Source organism: Ochotona princeps, chromosome 5 (assembly GCF_030435755.1).
Source record: "Ochotona princeps isolate mOchPri1 chromosome 5, mOchPri1.hap1, whole genome shotgun sequence".
NCBI classification, from domain to species: domain Eukaryota; kingdom Metazoa; phylum Chordata; class Mammalia; order Lagomorpha; family Ochotonidae; genus Ochotona; species Ochotona princeps.
In genome coordinates, this window is record NC_080836.1 from 12,678,992 (window position 1) to 12,696,639 (window position 17,648).

Below are 17,648 nucleotides of genomic sequence, written 5' to 3' on the forward strand. Positions count from 1 at the left end.
GGCCCCTGCCACTCAGATGGGAGACCCAAATGGAATTCCTGGCTCCTGGCTTCTGCCTATTACAGTTCTGGCTATTGCAGCCATCTCTCATCTCTCTCTCTCTCTTACTCTCTCTCTCCTAATTCAGCCTTTCAGATAAATATTTTTTAAAAGAGTACGATGATTCAAAGGAAAAATCAAACCCATTTTTATTAGCAGAAAACATTAGATTGTCTGCACAGAAAATCCTAAGGAATACAAAATAAATCAGACTAAAACTAGAAAGTAACTTTAATATAATTTGCAGGATATTGGGCTAATATATAAAATCCCTTTTCTGTGTTTAGCCATAAACATCAAAAACATAAAACTGGAAATAAATGACAAAAATGCATGCAAATCTGTGCACTATATAGAAAATTGTGAGAAATTAACAAAGAGCTAAAGTAAATACAAAGATATTTTGTGTTTGTGGATCAGATGAATCAATGTTATAAAGTTGTTAGTTCTCTGCAAGTTGACATAGAGACTCAATGCTATCCAACCGAATTCCAATTGAGCTTTCTCAGAGAAACTGACATATTGATTAAAAAATTTAGAAGGGAACTCAAAGAATCTAGTGTGTGCAAAACAGTGTTGGGAGAAATAAACCTGATCTCAGAATTTACTCTTATTTTTTTAAAATAAAGATTGTTTTATTCCACTTGAAAGTCAAAATTACAGAGAGCAAGATGGAGAGACAGAGAGATCTTCCGTCCATTGGTTTAGTCCCTGATTGACCACAATAAAGCTGGACTGATCCAAAGCTTGGAGCCAGGAGCTTCTTTGCAGTTTCCCATGTGGATGCATAAGCCCAGGTATGTGGTCCATCCTCTACTGCTTTCCCAAGCCTTAAGCAGGGAGCTGGATCAGCAGTGGTGCAGCTGGGGCACGAACCAGTGCCTATATGAGATGCCAGTGCCACAGGTGGAAGATTCGCTTTTGTATTCCACTATGCCAGCCCCCAAGACTGATTCTTGTGGTATGAAGACAATGTGGTATGGTCATCCACTGAGAACTCGGTTCCAAAGACAACAAAGCCATGGATGCTCAAACATCAAAGCTCTTGTGAGAAGTACGGTGATATTGCATAAAAATAATGCACATCATTGCGAGATAACTTATGATGCAGCATAAATTCTATGTGCATAGTTGTCATACTGCATTGTTTGGGAGATAAGACCAAGGAAAAATCTGTACCTATTCAGTACAGTGGAGTTTTAAAGCACATTTTTCGACTGATGGCTGGCTGAATCTGCAGATGTAAAACTTGTGGAGACAGGGAGTAGAATGCATTGACATTAAAGTATATTTGAAAAAGAAAAATCAATGAAACAGAGGAATCAGAATCAGAGCCCTGTATAGGTGGTCAATTGATTTTTTTTTTCAATAAAGGCATCAAGGAAATTCAGTGGGTAAAAAAAAAAAAAAAGGAAAGCGTTTGCGACAACTTCTTCAATACCATACACAAAAAGTTGAGGTGGATCATAGCCAAGAATCAAAGCTAACACTAAGTTGTTTTTATGAAAAAAGCAATTCAAAATTTTTTACACCTGGAGGTAGATAAAAATTTCTTAGGGAAGACACAAGAAGTATTACCCATAAAAGAAAATAGCTGGTAAATTAGACTTAATCAAAACAACATCCGATGATCAAGTGCTACTATTATGAAAATGTAGAACCCAGTACCGACAGGGAAACATCATCAGAGAACAGACAGGTGGGGGTACTTGAAAAAGTACATGGAGAAATGGAATGAAATGAAGAGATAAGTTTACTTTGGTGCAAAAATATGGAATTTCACGCTTAGTTGTTTTGTGATATGCATTTTTCATGAAGATTTTGAATGTTCCTTGTTCATCTGAGGTCAGGGAACTCAGTGACTTAACTACCCTGCAGCCACCTCCGAGTTTTTACTACACCACCACCCTGGGGACCACTTGTCCAGCGCCAGGGTCTTTGCTGGATGCTTTCAAGCCTCAACCAAACTGTATCAATGAACAAGGCATTTTTGCTCTCTGTAACAGCCCCAGGCTCCAGCATTGCCCCACCCTCCCAACATGCCTACATGATACATGCAGAAATCAATCTGAGAGACGCCAGGATCGAGCTCCGCAGCCCAGTGCAGGCAGCTTCTTAGCACCAGTCTTGTTCATTGGCATAAGCTGATGAGTACATGGGTCTGTGGGCAGCATTCATTTATTTGAATTTGCAAAGGAAAGAGTGCAGAGAAGTGGAGAATGAATCCCACACTTCTGGTGGCAGCCTGTGGAGGGCTGTGTGTGTGTGTGTGTGTGAGAGAGAACCTATAACTTCTCATAGATTGAATGACCTGCTTTTCCAAACATCTGCTGGGCCCCAGCACTGCACTCACAGAAGGCCCAGAATTACCTTGCTGGGAAAGCAGCAGCCACATACGCTGAGCCAGTGGGACAGCTGGCATTGTTTGCTGATGTGATACAATGGTGAATGCACTCCTCAGGCTATGTGCCAGGAGCTCTGGGCCCCTGCAGTGGACAGAGCCAAAGCTGGTGGTACAATGGAAAAACAGGATGGTGGGGTGCCTTGCTCCTTTGCTGCTTCAATAAAGTCAGCTCTGTTGACATCCGTTTGACATCCAGGATATCTTGGTTAGATTTTGTTTAAATCTATTCAGTTCAATGAAACAGCAACTGCAGGAGGCATTGGACGTGTTGGCGTGGACCTGTATTATTGACTGCAAGACTCTAGCAGGTGCTGATGAAAGTTGGAAGCACAGAATATGCACTTGGGGAGAAGTTCAAGGGCAGAGGAACTTGAGCCTTGTGAGTTCCATTTCCTCCTGGGAGTGGCGCGTTCGGACAGGCTTTACAGCAGGATGGTGAATACCCACCTCTCCTGACTGTCTGGATTTAATACCTGGCTCTGGCTTCTGACATCAGCTCACAGCAGAAGCAGACCCTGGAAGACAGCCATTAAGGACTCAAGCAGTTTGGGTCCCTGCCCCCATGTGTGAGACCTTGATGGAATTCTCAGATTCTTCAGCCATAGATCAGGCCCAGTCACTGAGCATAACAAAAAATGCTAGCTTATCAGCTTTCTTATTAAAATCTCAGTTTTCTTTGGGGGTAAGGATTTCTATTGTGACAGTCCCGTAAAGGACAGAACTGAGGTTTGGGGCCAAGCTTAGAGAGAAGGGAGGAGGACCCCTTCTTTCTCTAAAAGGGGATTGGGGCAAAACTTTGAACGAGGCAAAAAATCTGGTTCTGGGATGTGACAGTCCCTCAGGCAGAGATCCCCTTGTCCCAACAAAGCCCTGGTCCCTGCTACCCAGTAGGGGAGCGTCCTGGCATCACCTGCGGCCTCTCTCCTTGTCACTCGTCAACTTCCTTGCAATCAGTCTGCTACTTAACACTTAACAGGCAGAGCACTCCAGCGGCTGCCTTCAATTTATCTTTGTTAGCGCTAACAGGAAACCGTTGTGCCGGCCTCCTTGTACTGGCTTCCCTGCACGCACTGCACCTGCAGCCCACTGTGCAATCACTCACACCCTTACAATCACCGGGCGAGGCTCACATGCAATCTCACCTTGGCAGTGTAAGTCAGCTCGGCAGAGCCTAGAGGAAATGGCTGCTGTGTGTATGTGTGTTGGAAGGAATGAGGTGGGGAATCCTGTTGGAAGGACTCTGCCAAGGGACTCTGGAAGGAGAATTCAGACAGAAATTCACCCTGCTGCCTGTCCCCTATGTGTCCTCATGGGCATGTGTAGAGCACAGTGACCTTACTCCATAGGTAGTGGCTATGCTAAGCGCTATGAAATATACCATGACCATGACTCTTGTGCACATCCTAGTGGACAAGGAGTTGACAAACCAATGAGTGTTTTGTAGCAACACTGTAAGTGCTAAAAGACAGGTGGGTGCCTAACAGTGTTACCAAGGTGACGGTAGTTGGGAGGTTGTCTCCCCTAGCTCTTCCTGGTGAGGTCAGAGAAACCCTGGAGCATTCAGACACATGGTAGTAGCCAGCCGGCAAAGGGTAGGAGTTCTCAGAGAAGCAGCACTGAGCTGGAGAAACAGCCTGTGCAAAGACCCAGGGGTGAGGTAGAACTCAGAAAGGTGGGGGAACTGCAGACAGGTCAGCCTGGTGGGAATAATACTGAATTGCCACGTGTCTGTCAGTCATGTGGCATCTAGTTTTCATTACCCACCTCTGATACTCCTATCATAACTTTACCTAAACGTTCTGCGCTATCCATCCAGTGATCTTCTATCTACTTGCGAGCTGTCTCTCACCCACCTCTCAATCCATTGGTCTCTAGAATTCTCCATGTCATGCTCCAGAGCAGCTCTGTGTTTGAAGAAGCCTCTGAGCCAACACTGCACCTGTCATCTCACTTTTAGGCAAGCACTCATGTCCCAGCATTTCTCGTCAGCGTACAGCCTGGTAAGAGCTGACCCAAGTCCCAAAGGCCATTGTAGACTGTAGTGTTTTTAACAAATCACACGTCTTCTTGGGTGATAAGGTTCTGGGCCATGAAAATAAGCATGGAAGGGGCTATGAACAAGGCAGGTGTCAGAGGGTTAGGTCCACCAACAAGATGTTAGCATTGTCTTGGCTGTGCCTCTGGAAGGTTGGCCCAGGATTGGCTCATCCAGTGTGACTATGCAGTGATGATTCATATTAACCACTCAGTAAAATCTTTTGGATGAATGAATGCCCATGGGACTTTGGTGTGGGAGGGAAACCCGTATCACATTTAGTGTGTGTCCCTTGGCCAGACCCACCCATCAGCCTCCAGGACAATGAGGCTGTCCTCCAGAAAGAACCTTACTGGCATAATGGCTTCAATTTCCTTTTTGCACCAAAATAAATTTATTTTTTTTAAAGATTTTATTATTATTGGAAAGCCAGATATACAGAGAGGAGGAGAGACAGAGAGGAAGATCTTCCATCCGATGTTTCACTCCCCAAGTGAGCCGCAACGGGCCGGTGCGCGCCGATCCGATGCTGGGAACCAGGAACCTCTTCCGGGTCTCCCACGTGGGTGCAGTGTCCCAAAGCCTTGGGCTGTCCTCAACTGCTTTCCCAGGCCATATGCAGGGAGCTGGATGGGAAGTGGAGCTTCCGGGATTAGAACCGGCGCCCATATGGGATCCTGGGGCATTCAAGGCGAGGACTTTAGCCGCTAGGCCACACCACCGGGCCCAATAAATTTATTTTTTTAATTTCATTGTCATGAACTATTTCAAGCCCCCTTATGCACCACCTGGGCCCATATGAGTCTGGATTGGCATAAGAACTTAGCAACTTCTCAGCAGGATGTGTGACCCTTCTGAAGCTCAGTCCTCCAAATTATAAAATGGGACCAATTGCATGCATTATTTGTTGGACCAAATGATACTGTGGCTCCTTGGGAGCTGCGAATTACTGGGTACTCTCAGTGGTTGCTGGTGTATTTGAATCAAGCCAAAAAGAGAGAGGAAGGGGGTGGGGCGGAAATGGCAGTTTCCATCATTTGGTTCACACTCCACCTGTTTACAAGCATCCCAGGGTGGGCCACAGACAAAGCTGGAAGCTGGAAATTCCATCAGCATTTCCCTACAGATAGCACTGACTCAGCTCTGAGAAAAACATCACTGCTTCCTCTCAGGGTGTGCATCAACAGGAAGCTGGAGCAGAAGCCCAAGTCAAGAACCAAACTCAGGTCTTCCGAAGCCAGCAGTGAGGGTTCTAGCCACTAGGATCCTAGCCACTTCCCTCTCCTCTCCAGCGGTTCTTACATGCAGCCAGGGTTGGAAACCCTGAGAGTCCTCTTCACACACACACACACAACCCATTGTTAATGAACAAAGCTTCTGACACATATACGCTGTTTGGCTGCGACTGCTGTTCCCCCCTCTTTATCCCGCCCACCCCTCAACTCCCATCAGCACAGAACAAGCTTGATTTTTCTACAGCTCTTGTTTTCTTTGACCCTCCAGAATGAGCTAGGATGCATCTTCCTGGTGGAACGGACCCAGCCTGCTAGTACCTTGCATTTTCAAGATCATCTTTTAGAATAATTTCCTCTCTGCTGTCCATGGCCTTGGGAAGCATTCCAATAGCAGGGGAGGTCTGGCACACCTGTGCTATCATGCGTGCCCGCAGCCCCTCCTCTGACAGCTCAAATCGGGGCAGCTCGCGTCACCGTCCAACTCCAAGGTATCTTCGGTGCGGAGCTCATCAAAAAGCAAACACTCAGGCACTTGAATAAGATAAGCAATTTGTGGCTTTGTAAAAAGTCAATGCAATTCAATTTAGACCTCTTAAGAAGTGCTGCTGCCGCTCCCGTTTATTGTCTCCTTGTATAACCTGCTCCAGCGAAGGGACTGAAGATCCGTCTTCTGTTTGCGGAGTGCAACGAAGTGCCTGGAACGAGTGACCTTCAAGAGCCACGCCAAACTTACAAATGAAGCTGTCGTGGAGAAGCCTCATTCTTGCCTCAGCTCACAGCTCTCTTTCTTTATATAGATTTGATTTTCCAAATGGCAGATTTAAAACTAGCTATTTTTTCCTCCTCAACACAAATGTGTTAATTTCTTTCTTTTTTTTTTTTTTTTAAGCCAAGCGTGGTGCTTTTAAAATGCAGTTTCCATTTGAATCTTTACCGCCCCTGAAAAGCTGCATTTTAAAAATGTTTGGTGTCAGAGGTGGTGCTCTGTGTGTGCCTTTATCCTTTCAGCTCTGACGCTGGAGGAGGACTTTATCTGTTTTGCTTTTTCCACTTCATCACAGGACAGATTGCTCTGTCTTTCCTGTTATATACTCCTTCTCTGACTTATTTAAAAAACAAGATCAGTTGGGTTCCAGTGGGAGAGAGAGAGAGAAATTATTTAAACAGCGTTGCTAGTGAGAATCCTTTGCACACCGGGCACTGTACTTGGTATCCGTACATCAACCTCAGGAGGCAGATGTTGAAGCCTCAGTTTGTTGACGAGGCTCCGAGAGATGATGGAACTTTCCCAAGGTCACACGGCCAGCAGATGCCCAAACCAGATGTCACACCCGTGTCTGGCTGAATGAATGCACAGCAAGATCTCCTGACCTCCAGGTACCAAGGTTGAGACATTGCTTCCTGCTTCAGTTCCGCCTGTCTCAAGTGCAAGTGCTGCTTAGGCAGTGCCTTCTCATACAGAGTCCCTGTCTTGGACTCTGTCCTAGGGCATGCAAAGCCCTCCTGCTTGAAGGATGCAAGAGAGCCAAAGGGTGGCCATGTGTGGCTTCCCTTGGCTCCTTTGTCTTTGCTGCCTTCACTCTGGATGCCTTATGACTTAATTCCACCCCCTACCCCCACTGACACCATTTCACCCCCCTTTAAAAGCATCTTCTCTTTCATCATCTTTGCCACAAACCTTATCAACTACTCCTTCAGCCACTCTGGGTTGGAGAAACACCATCAAACTTGCAGTATACACCTGTAGACGTGGTGATGCATTTATTTTTTTTCCAGTTTTCCTTTTCTTGTGTTTTTTTTTTTAACATTTTATTATTATTATTATCATTTTAAGATATAGTTCCATAGGTTCCTGGCATTTCCCATATCCCCTCCCCAATTCCCTCCCCCCCCCCAGTTCCTCTACATCATTACTAAAATATAGTTCTTCATACACAGTCTTATGTCCATCATTGCGGGCATGGACAATGGCAGAGAGTCCAGCATACTCTTGTCAAGATATAGCACACAGTTTCATTGCAAGTCCATCTTTGTCTGGAAGTAGAAATTCATACTACATTGTACCCTCACATCTGGATGTTAGTCTCCATTTCACAGCTACTGTACATGCCCTTAAATGAAAAGTCATGATACAAAATCAACAATAAAAAGAAAAACAGAAATTTACAATGCCATGAAGTTAAATGACATGTTACTAGATACGACAGTCTCCATTACATAGCTACTATACATCCCCTTAAATGAAGAGCCACAAAACAAAATCAACATCAGGGAGAAAAAAGAAATTAATAACACCATGAAGTTAAATAACATGCTACAAAATGCCTAACGTGTAGCTGAAGAAATGAAAATCAAAAACCTTGAAGAAAATGATGCTGCTGTATCATCTATGAGTCATTGAATGATTTCATCAGATCAAAGTGTTTTGAAGAGATGAAACTAAGGGGAAACAACAAAATCCATGCAATACAGTTTCTGCTGATTTTTGCTGGTGAAGTGTATCTCTTCTAGACATTAAATAGATGTTGTTTTGTTTTTTAATCCAGTCTACTAATCTATGATGTTTGGTTGAGCTTAAGCCATTTACATTCAGAGTTTAACATGTATGGATGGTACTTTGGTCCTGTCATTTTAGGAATGGGTTATTCATTGGTTTAGTCTTCTGCTGTCTTTACTGGGATGTTCTTCCCATTTGCCTTTGGTTTTGTTGGGTGCTATTTCTCTTCTCTGTCAAGAGAACATCTTGAAGTCTCATTTGTAGGGCAGGTTTGGAAGAGGCAAATTCTTTTAACTTTTCTTTATTGTGGAAGAATTTTATTTCATTTTCAAAGACAAAAGAAAGCTTTGCTGGATATGTTATCCTAGGCTGACAATTTTTTTCTTTTAGAATCTGGAATATGTCACTCCATTCTCTTCTTGCCTGTAGAGTTTCCTGTGAGAGATCTCCTGTGAGTTTAATTGGCATTCCTTTATATGTCAGTTGATTTTTTTCACGTGCACATTTTTTTTGTTTTTTTGGTTTTTTTATTATTTTTAATTCATTAATTACATTGTATTATGTGACACAGTTTCATAGGTACTTGGATTCTCCCCACCCCTCCCCAAACCCTCCCACCATGGTGGATTCCTCCACCTTGTTGCATAACCACAGTTCAAGTTCAGTTGAGATTCCCCCATTGCAAGCAGATACCAAACATAGAGTCCAGCATCTTATTGTCCAGTCAAGTTCAACGGCTTCTTAGGTATACCCTCTCTGGTCTGAAGACAGAGCCAGCAGAGTATCATCCCAGTCAATTGAAAGCTCCAACATACCATCAGCAAAAATTTACATCATTATGGAATTAATTGACATAGTAATGAGTAGCCAATATGTTAAAGATAAATGCGAGTTCCCAGCCACCTTCTGTGACCACCTCACCTATACTTCAATTTTAGTTGATACACAACATATAACATTCATAACATAACATGTTATACATAACATCATATCATCTTAAATTAAGGCAAACATGTGGTATTTAACCTTTTGGGATTGGCTCATTTCCCTTAGCATTATGGTTTCCAGTTTGGTCCATTTGGCCACAAAGAACTGCATTTTATTTTTTTTAATAGCTGAGTAGTATTCCATGGAGTAGATGAACCATAGCTTTCTTATCCAATCCTCTGTTGATGGGCATTTTGGTTGCTTCCATGTTTTTGCAATTACTGATTGCGCTGCTATGAACATAGGAGTGCATGTTGGTTTCTCATAAAACAATTGTTCTGGATATATTCCTAGGAGTGCTATTGCTGGATCATACGGTATGTTGAATTTGAGTTGTTTGAATATTCTCCATACTGATTTCCATAGAGGCTGTACCAGCCTGCAGCCCCACCAGCAGTGGAGTAGGTATCTGTTTTCCCCGCAACCTCGCCAACAAGTGTTGTTGGTGCTTTTATTCATGTGGGCCAGTCTTACTGGCGTTAGGTGGTACCTCATTGATGTTTTAATTTGGATTTCCCTTATTGCCAGGGAACTTGAGCATTTTTTCATATGTTTATTTGCCATTTGGGTTTGTTCCTTTGTGAAGTGTTTGCCCATTTCCTGTGCCCATTTCCTGAGTGGCTTGTTTGTTTTGACATTTTGGTTGTTTTGTAGCTCTTTGTATATTCTGGAAATTAGCCCTCTATCACCAATGTCATGTGCGAAGATCTTCTCCCATTCTGTGGGTTGCCTTTTTACTTTGTTGATTGTTTCTCTAGCTGTACAGAAGCTTCTTAGTTTGATGAGGTCCCAATTGTTTATTTTGGTCTTGATTTCTGCTGCTTTTGGAGTCTTTTTTAGGAAGTGAGGGCCTACCCCTAAGTGTTGCAGTGTGTTTCCAACATTTTCTTCCAAAAGTTTGAAGGTTTCTGGATGTAGGTTTAGATCTGTTATCCATTTAGATCTGATCTTAGTGTATGGTGAGAGATGTGGAATGCAGGGATGGTTCAACATTCGGAAATCCATAAATGTGATACACCACATCCAAAAACTGAAAAACAAGAATCACATGATAATATCAATAGATGCAGAAAAAGCTTTCGACAAAATCCAACACCATTTCCTACTAAAAACCCTAACCAAGGTAGGCATAGATGGAAAAATCCACAACATAATTAAAGCCATATATGAAAAACCCAACGCCAGCATCATACTGAATGGAGAAAAGCTGGAACCCTTCCCACTGAAATCTGGAACAAGACAGGGATGTCCACTTTCTCCACTACTATTCAACATAGTCCTAGAGGTACTCGCTGAGGCCATAAGACAAGAAAAAGAAATCAGAGGAATCCAAATGGGAAACGAAGAAGTCAAGCTCTCACTATATGCAGATGATATGATTCTTTATGTAGAAGAGCCAAGAGACTCAATACAGAGACTGCTAGAACTTGTACGAGAGTTTGGTAGAGTAGCAGGGTACAAAATTAATGAACAAAAATCAACAGCCATAGTGTATGCGAACAGCCCCAAGATGAAAAAAGATTTAACCAGCAAGATACCATTCAAAATAACAGAGAAAAGTATGAAATATCTGGGAATAAATCTAACCAAAAATGTAGGAGACTTATTTGAAGAAAACTACAAACTACTTAAAAAAGAAATTGAACAAGACCTCAAAAGATGGAGTAACATCCCATGCTCCTGGATAGGTAAAATCAATATCATTAAAATGTCTATACTGCCAAAAGCAATATATACATTCAACGCAATCCCAATCAAATTGCCCAAAACATTCTTCACGGAAGTGGAAACAATGATCCAAAGGTTCATCTGGAAACACAAAAAACCACGGATAGCTAGAACCATCCTGAAGAATAGGAAGTTAGCAGGGGGAATCACGTGCACATTTAAGGATCTTTTCCTTATGTTCAATTGAAGAGAGCTTGATTATCATATGTCTTGGTGAAGATCGCTTTTGATCAAGCCTGTTGGGAGTTCTGTGCCCCTCCTGGATCTTGTTTCCCAATTCTTTCTCCAAATTGGGGAAATTTTCCTTTGTTATTTCATTAAATACATTTGCAAACTCAGCTTCTCTTTCTGCACCTTCTGGGACTCCCATAACTCTTATATTTGGCCTCTTAATAATGTCTTTCAATTCTTGAATACTTTTTTTGGCCTGATTCCAGCTTTTTGTTTGTTTCCCCCAGATAACAGGAAATATCTTCCAATTCTGAGATTCTTTCTTCTGCTTGCTCCATTCTATTTTGGAGACTCTCCACTGTACTTTTAATTTGCTCTACTGTGTTCTTAATCTCTGATATATCAGCTTTGATTTGCTTTATTGCTTCCTTAAATTCTTTGAACTCTTTATGTGTTTCTCATTTTTGATCAGAAGCTTTAAAATGAGTTTTATGAACTCTGTATGCCCCATTTTCTTAATGTTCCTCAGTGAACTCTGAGGTTGGCATAGGGTTTTGCTCCTTTGCAGGGGAGTTTTTGGTAATACTCATTGTGCCTTTGTCTCTTCTTTTGGTCCTGATCATTGTACTTCTGGTTAGCAGAGTCTCCTCCTTGGGGCAGGTTTCTAAGCTGTGTCACCCACAGGGCTCCAATGCAATTTTACTTATTGCCGTTGGTACACAACTCTTTGCTTGAGGCCACTTGTGCCACAACCTCCAGCAAGTTCCAGGTCTGGGTTCTTACATTAGATTTTCACCGTGGTCTCCACAGCCCCAGCTCCTGGCTCCCCACTCTCCTCCTGTGATACCATGCTGAGGCTGCACCGTTGTCTCTGCAACCTTTCTCCTACTTCCGGTTGGAGCAGGTCCCAGGAATAGAGAGACACCAGGTGTCCTATATAGTTAGGTTGTTGGTGGCACTGATCTCGTTGGAACCAGTTGGGTATTAGGTTTGGGTGCCGCACGGACCTATTTTGACTGGTATGATGCCACAGTCGGTATTATTTTCCTGTTGGACCAGTGCAATTTGCTGAACTCAGTGAGTTCTTGCGAGATCAGCACATGCGCAGTTCACTGTTGCCCCCTGCAGTCCTAAAGCTATTGCCACAGCGTACAAAATGGCACCTGATGCACCACTACTAGAATTCTTGATCTGCTGGTCATCAGGTCTGAGGGTTACCCAGACCTGTCTTGGGTGGAACCTGTAGAATGCCACGTTGATGCAGTTCACTGAGTCAGAAATGAGTTCACTCCCAGCTCAGTGTATGCTCAGTCCTTTTCCTTGCCTTTGTCTCCTTACGCAAAATGCTGCCCAATTTGGCTCTAGGGGACTGACTGGGCTGTGAAATCCACCCTGTGCTCACACTGCCCATCTGTGATCTGCTGCTCTGTCTCTGCTCCTGGTCAAATGAAATGGACCAGCTTGACCGATAGTTCTTTGTCTGGCTTTACCTCCCAAGCTTGCAGTGAAAGTCCCTTCCCATCTGGTTGCTGGTGGAGTTCTGGCTGCTGGTGGAGTTCGGATCGCTGTTAGCTGAATGCTGCTGGAGTATCAGTCACTGCAACACCACACCGTTGTGTCCACTGCTTTCCCATGTCTGTCAGTCTCCAGGTACCCCTCTGCTATTGTTCTGTCCTCTCATATTTCCTGGAATATGTCCTCTCTGCTTCATCCTGATTAAATGTTTTTCTGTCCGTTTAAACATGTCCTTACCCTATTCTGCCATCTTGATTCTCCGTGGTGATGCATTTCTTCCCCTCTGGCAAGGATTGGCTCCAAAGTGAACATGGCCAGACATTCAGTCCTGTTCCTACCCTCAGCTTTCCAGAACACAGGAGATTCGAACACTGAGCCAGCAAATCATACTTAAAATGAAGAGGGGTGGTGTTTGCATTATCTATTAGGAGGCCTGTGCCTCAAGTCAGAGTATGTGGCTCTCACTCTCAGTTCTGGACTCTGACTCTGGTTTCTTGCTAAGGCTCACCTGGGATTCAGCAAGTGATGGCTCAAGTGGTTGGGTCTCTGCCAGTCACAGAGGAGACCAATGTGTGTTGCTGGCCCCTGGCTCCCATCTTTGGCCCAGTTCAATCTAGCACATTGTGGGCATTTGGGGGAATGAATCTGTAGGCTGAGGATCAATGTCTGTCTCTCTAGCTCCCCCTACATTTCCTAACATAAAGAAGTAAGTGATTTTTGAGATTATCAATAAGAAGAAACAGGAGCTGCCGGAGTGTGAAGTTTGTCTGAAATTCAGCTGGTTTCCTTACATTAGCATCCAAAACAGACTCAGTGTCTTGGTCGGAGCTTTGCCTGCCTCAGCCTTCACTCAGGGATGTCCCCGCTCACTGCCTGTCAAGGGCTGACATCTCCCTTCACTGTAATGATGCTGCAACATCCCGATCTGTTCCAACCTGTGTCCTCTTAGCCATGCAGTCTCAGCATGCCATTGTGCTATTTGCACTAAGTCTATTTTTACAATTTCCACATAGAGAAAATAATGTTTGCTTCCCATGGAGGATGTTGCTGTAAAGTGTCACTTTTTTTTTTTTTTTGTAAATTGTTTTTAAGCAAGGCTTGAGGGTTCACTTAGAATCTGAAGGGACCATTTCCCACATGCGAGGAGGAAGTGGAAAGGGTAGTGCAAGTGATAGAGAAATGACTGTGTAGTGCTGAGAGATGACCTAAGGAATAGACACACCAGTTTGAATCAAAATGCTACACTCTCATGATGAGAAGGGCTGGGCAAGGGCTCCTGACTGGGCATGCTCTGGCTCAGTTGAGCAGGAATTTTCAGGGAGAAGTCTTGCTAATAAATTCCCACTCCAAGAGGCAGGTTTCTGGGCTTGAAAGGGGGAAACCTTAATGTACATGGTGCCCTTGAACCTTAGAACCAGGTTGACTGGTGGCCATGGGGACAACCCTTGCAGGTGACAGGTGTCAGTTTTGGATCTTGCCTGTGGGGAAGCTAGTTGATATAGACACAGCCTGTGCATGAAGCTTCACTGCCCTAATCAGAAGCCCAGAGGAAACTGTATCTGTAGTCCCTGTCATCCCCTTACCTGACAGGCTCTTGATTTCACAGCAGAGGCTGATGGTTCCTGGAAAGGACCAGAACTGATTCTGATTAACTAGCTAGCTAAAATGTCACTTCAAAAGATTCCAGTCTGCTTACACTCTACAATCTTTCAATGTGCCTTCCAGCCCTGGCCCCTACCATTGCCCTCTTTCCCAGTCTTACGACTCCCTACCAACGGACTCTTCCCATTGCACTTGATATATAAAGAGACTAAAATGCCAATGGTTGGGCAGGCAAGTGGTTCAACCGGTTGATCATCTATCTGCTAACACTTCATCCCAAATGGGTGTCGATTCTAATCCCAGATGCTCTACTTCTGATCCAGCTTCCTGCATAAGGATTGGGGGAAGTGTTGGAGAATGGCTTAAGTCCTTGAGCCCCTGCACCCCTGTAGGAAATTCAAAGCTCCAGATTCCGCACTTTGGATGGGTTCAGCTCCAGCTGTTGAAGTTATTTGGGAAATAAAATAGCAGATGGAAGATCTCTCTCTCCATTCTGTAAATCTGCCTCTCAAATAAAAAAGGAATCTTTTAAAAAGGTCAATGAAAATGGGTTCAAAGATAATTTTATTTTGGGAGTACATTGGAATTAGGGTATCCACACAAAATTTCAGAAAAATCCCTTTCATGAAAAAAAAAAACCCTACATATGTATTTCAGAATGTTTTGCATCAAAACAAATTTATCTTTTAGTTCCACTTCTCCATGAGCATTTCGAAGCACTCTCATATCTTTCCCAAATAGAGTTCTTTTCACATCAGCTGCCTCACCCCTGCTTACCGGAGACTACAGTGGAGTTAGGTTTAAGGGTAAACCTTGGCATCAGTGTGGGCAGACCCTAAGGGAACCACTTTGTCCTCTGGTTGCACCTGCTCTGAATCATGACCATGAGGTCTGGACATCTCTTACCTTCTGCAGTGACTCCCCCCACCTCTTGCTTATCTACTTTGCTTGTTTCATGAAGGCCCACCTCCCCCATGACGCCCCACCTGCTTATAGCATCAAATCTGGCTACTATATATTCAGGTATGGATTTATCACACCAGTGCTTTAAATTATACTGTCCCCTAAGTATTTTATTACTGCCTTCCTGGGAGGGAAGATTGTCTTCTGCATCTTTGGCCTACTTAACAATTTCATGTCACAACATAGGGACACAAGAAATATTTCAATGGCCAGATACAGTGGTTCAACTGGCTAATTCTCCCTGTTTCAAGCGCTGGGATCCCAGATGGGCACAAATTCTTGTCCTGGCTGCCCCACTTCCCATCCAGCTCCCTGATTGTGGCCTGGGAAAGCAGTGGAGGATGATCCAAACTTGGAACTCTGCACCCACATGGAAGACCCAGAAGAAGTTCCTGGATTCTGGCTTCAGATTGGTTAGAGTTGGTCATTGTAACCACTTTGGAGGGAACTAGCAGATGGAAAATCTTTCTTCCTGTCTCTCTTTCTCTCTGTAAATCTGCCTTCCCAATAAAAATAAATCTTTAAAAATATTTCACAGTTGCACATTTGTGTATCATAATAAGACAATCCAAAACACAGGAGAAAGCATTTGTAAATTATTTATATGATAAAAGACTTGCTTCCAAAATATACAAAGAACTCTCATAACTCAATAATAGGTAAATAACTCAATTTAAAAATAGGCAGAGGATCTGAATATTAATGAGCCAAAGATATATAAATAGCCAGTAAGTATACGAAGAGATGTTTAGTATTATTAGCCATCAGGAAAAGGCAAAGCGAAACCAAAGTGAGTTAGGGTGACATAATAAAAAATGACAAAAATGTGGGAAAATTGGGATTGTCTTGCACTACTGGCAGGAATATAAAAGGTTGCAGCTGCTTTGGAAATCACTCTGCCAGTCCCTCTGAATTCCGCATTGGCTTACCAGAAGATCTGGGGATTCCTATGTACACATCCAAGAGAAATGAAAGCTTACATCCACACAAAAACTTGTACACAGTGTTAATCTCAGTGTTATTCATAACATCCCCAAGATAGGAATATCTATTAATAAATAAGTGAATAAGCAAAAGCAGAACATCCATAGATGGAACAGGATCCAAAGGGGAAAGGATACCACCACCTGCTACACTTGATCTTAGCCAAAAGGCCGAGAAGAGATCATCACCTGCTACAACATGGATAAACCTCGGAAACTTTAGGCTGAGTGAAAGAAGCCACCTCCAAAAGATTAAGCATTGCCTCCCTTGACACAAATCCATTGATAGGAGATGTTTGGATAGAAATTCTATAGAAGCAGAAAAGTGGTCACTTGAGATGGGAGGTAGATGATGGGGCATTTCGCCATATGGGTGTGAAGTTTCTTTAAGCGGTGATGAAAATGTTCCAAGATGATCACACCATTCTATGAATCCGATAGAATGATAGCTGCATACTTCCAAGAACTGAATTATATCCCAACAAGTCTGTTAAAATATGTTGTGGGTAAGTTTCTTTGGCCATTAAGCATCTTCTCAAAACGTGTTTACAATGGCTACACCAGTGAACCATACTTTGCTTACTGAAAACTTCATTGCTGGAAGCTCAAATGGCTTTTCTTTCCAGTGGTTAGAATAGCCTCAAGCACACACCATGTACATCAATGGCTATTTCCTTAGGACCAGTTCCTAGAAGACTTGAGATTCTTGAGACATATTGTCAAATCATCCCAGATCCAGTCTACTGGCCAGATTGTCCAATTTATCCTGCATTATTCACACAGGATATTACAAGCAGAAGCATCTTTGGCAGGCCATTGAGGAGAAAACAGTAGATTACTTAAGTTAATTATTTTTTTCAGTAGTGAAGTTAATAATTTTTCAGTTATAAGCTGAATTTTTCTTTGTGTTTGTATGTGCTTGTGAGTGAACTTGCTATTTTCTTTGTCAGTTTGTCTCGGGTTAGTTTATATGACCGTTTTATGCATTCAGATATTAAAACTTTGTTGTCATCAGACAAGTGTTAGTCCCAGTTTGCACACTGACTTCTAATTCTTGCTTTAAAGCATAGCAGCTTTAATCTGATGTTGTCAGATCCATTGATTTTGTTTTTTGGTTTCTTCCTTACTTTCACCTTTAGGGAGTCCTTTCATTCTCCATATTTTCCTCAAATTTTGTGGTTTTATATTTCTAATAAACATTTTATTTTTAGAAGAATTTTTATTTTAAAAAGTCAGTGTTACAGAAAGACACAGAGAGAGGGAGAGATGGAGAAAGATCTTTCGTCGATGGTTCACTCTCCATGGTTCACAATGGCTGGAGCTGAGCTGATCTGAAGCCAGGAGCTTCTTCTGGGTCTCCCATGTGTGTGCAGGGTCCCAAGGCTTTGGACCACCCTCTGCTGATTTTCTAGGTCATAAGCAGGGAACTGGATAGGACAGTGCCCACTTGGGATGCTAGAACAGCAGGTGAAGAATTACCCTGTACACT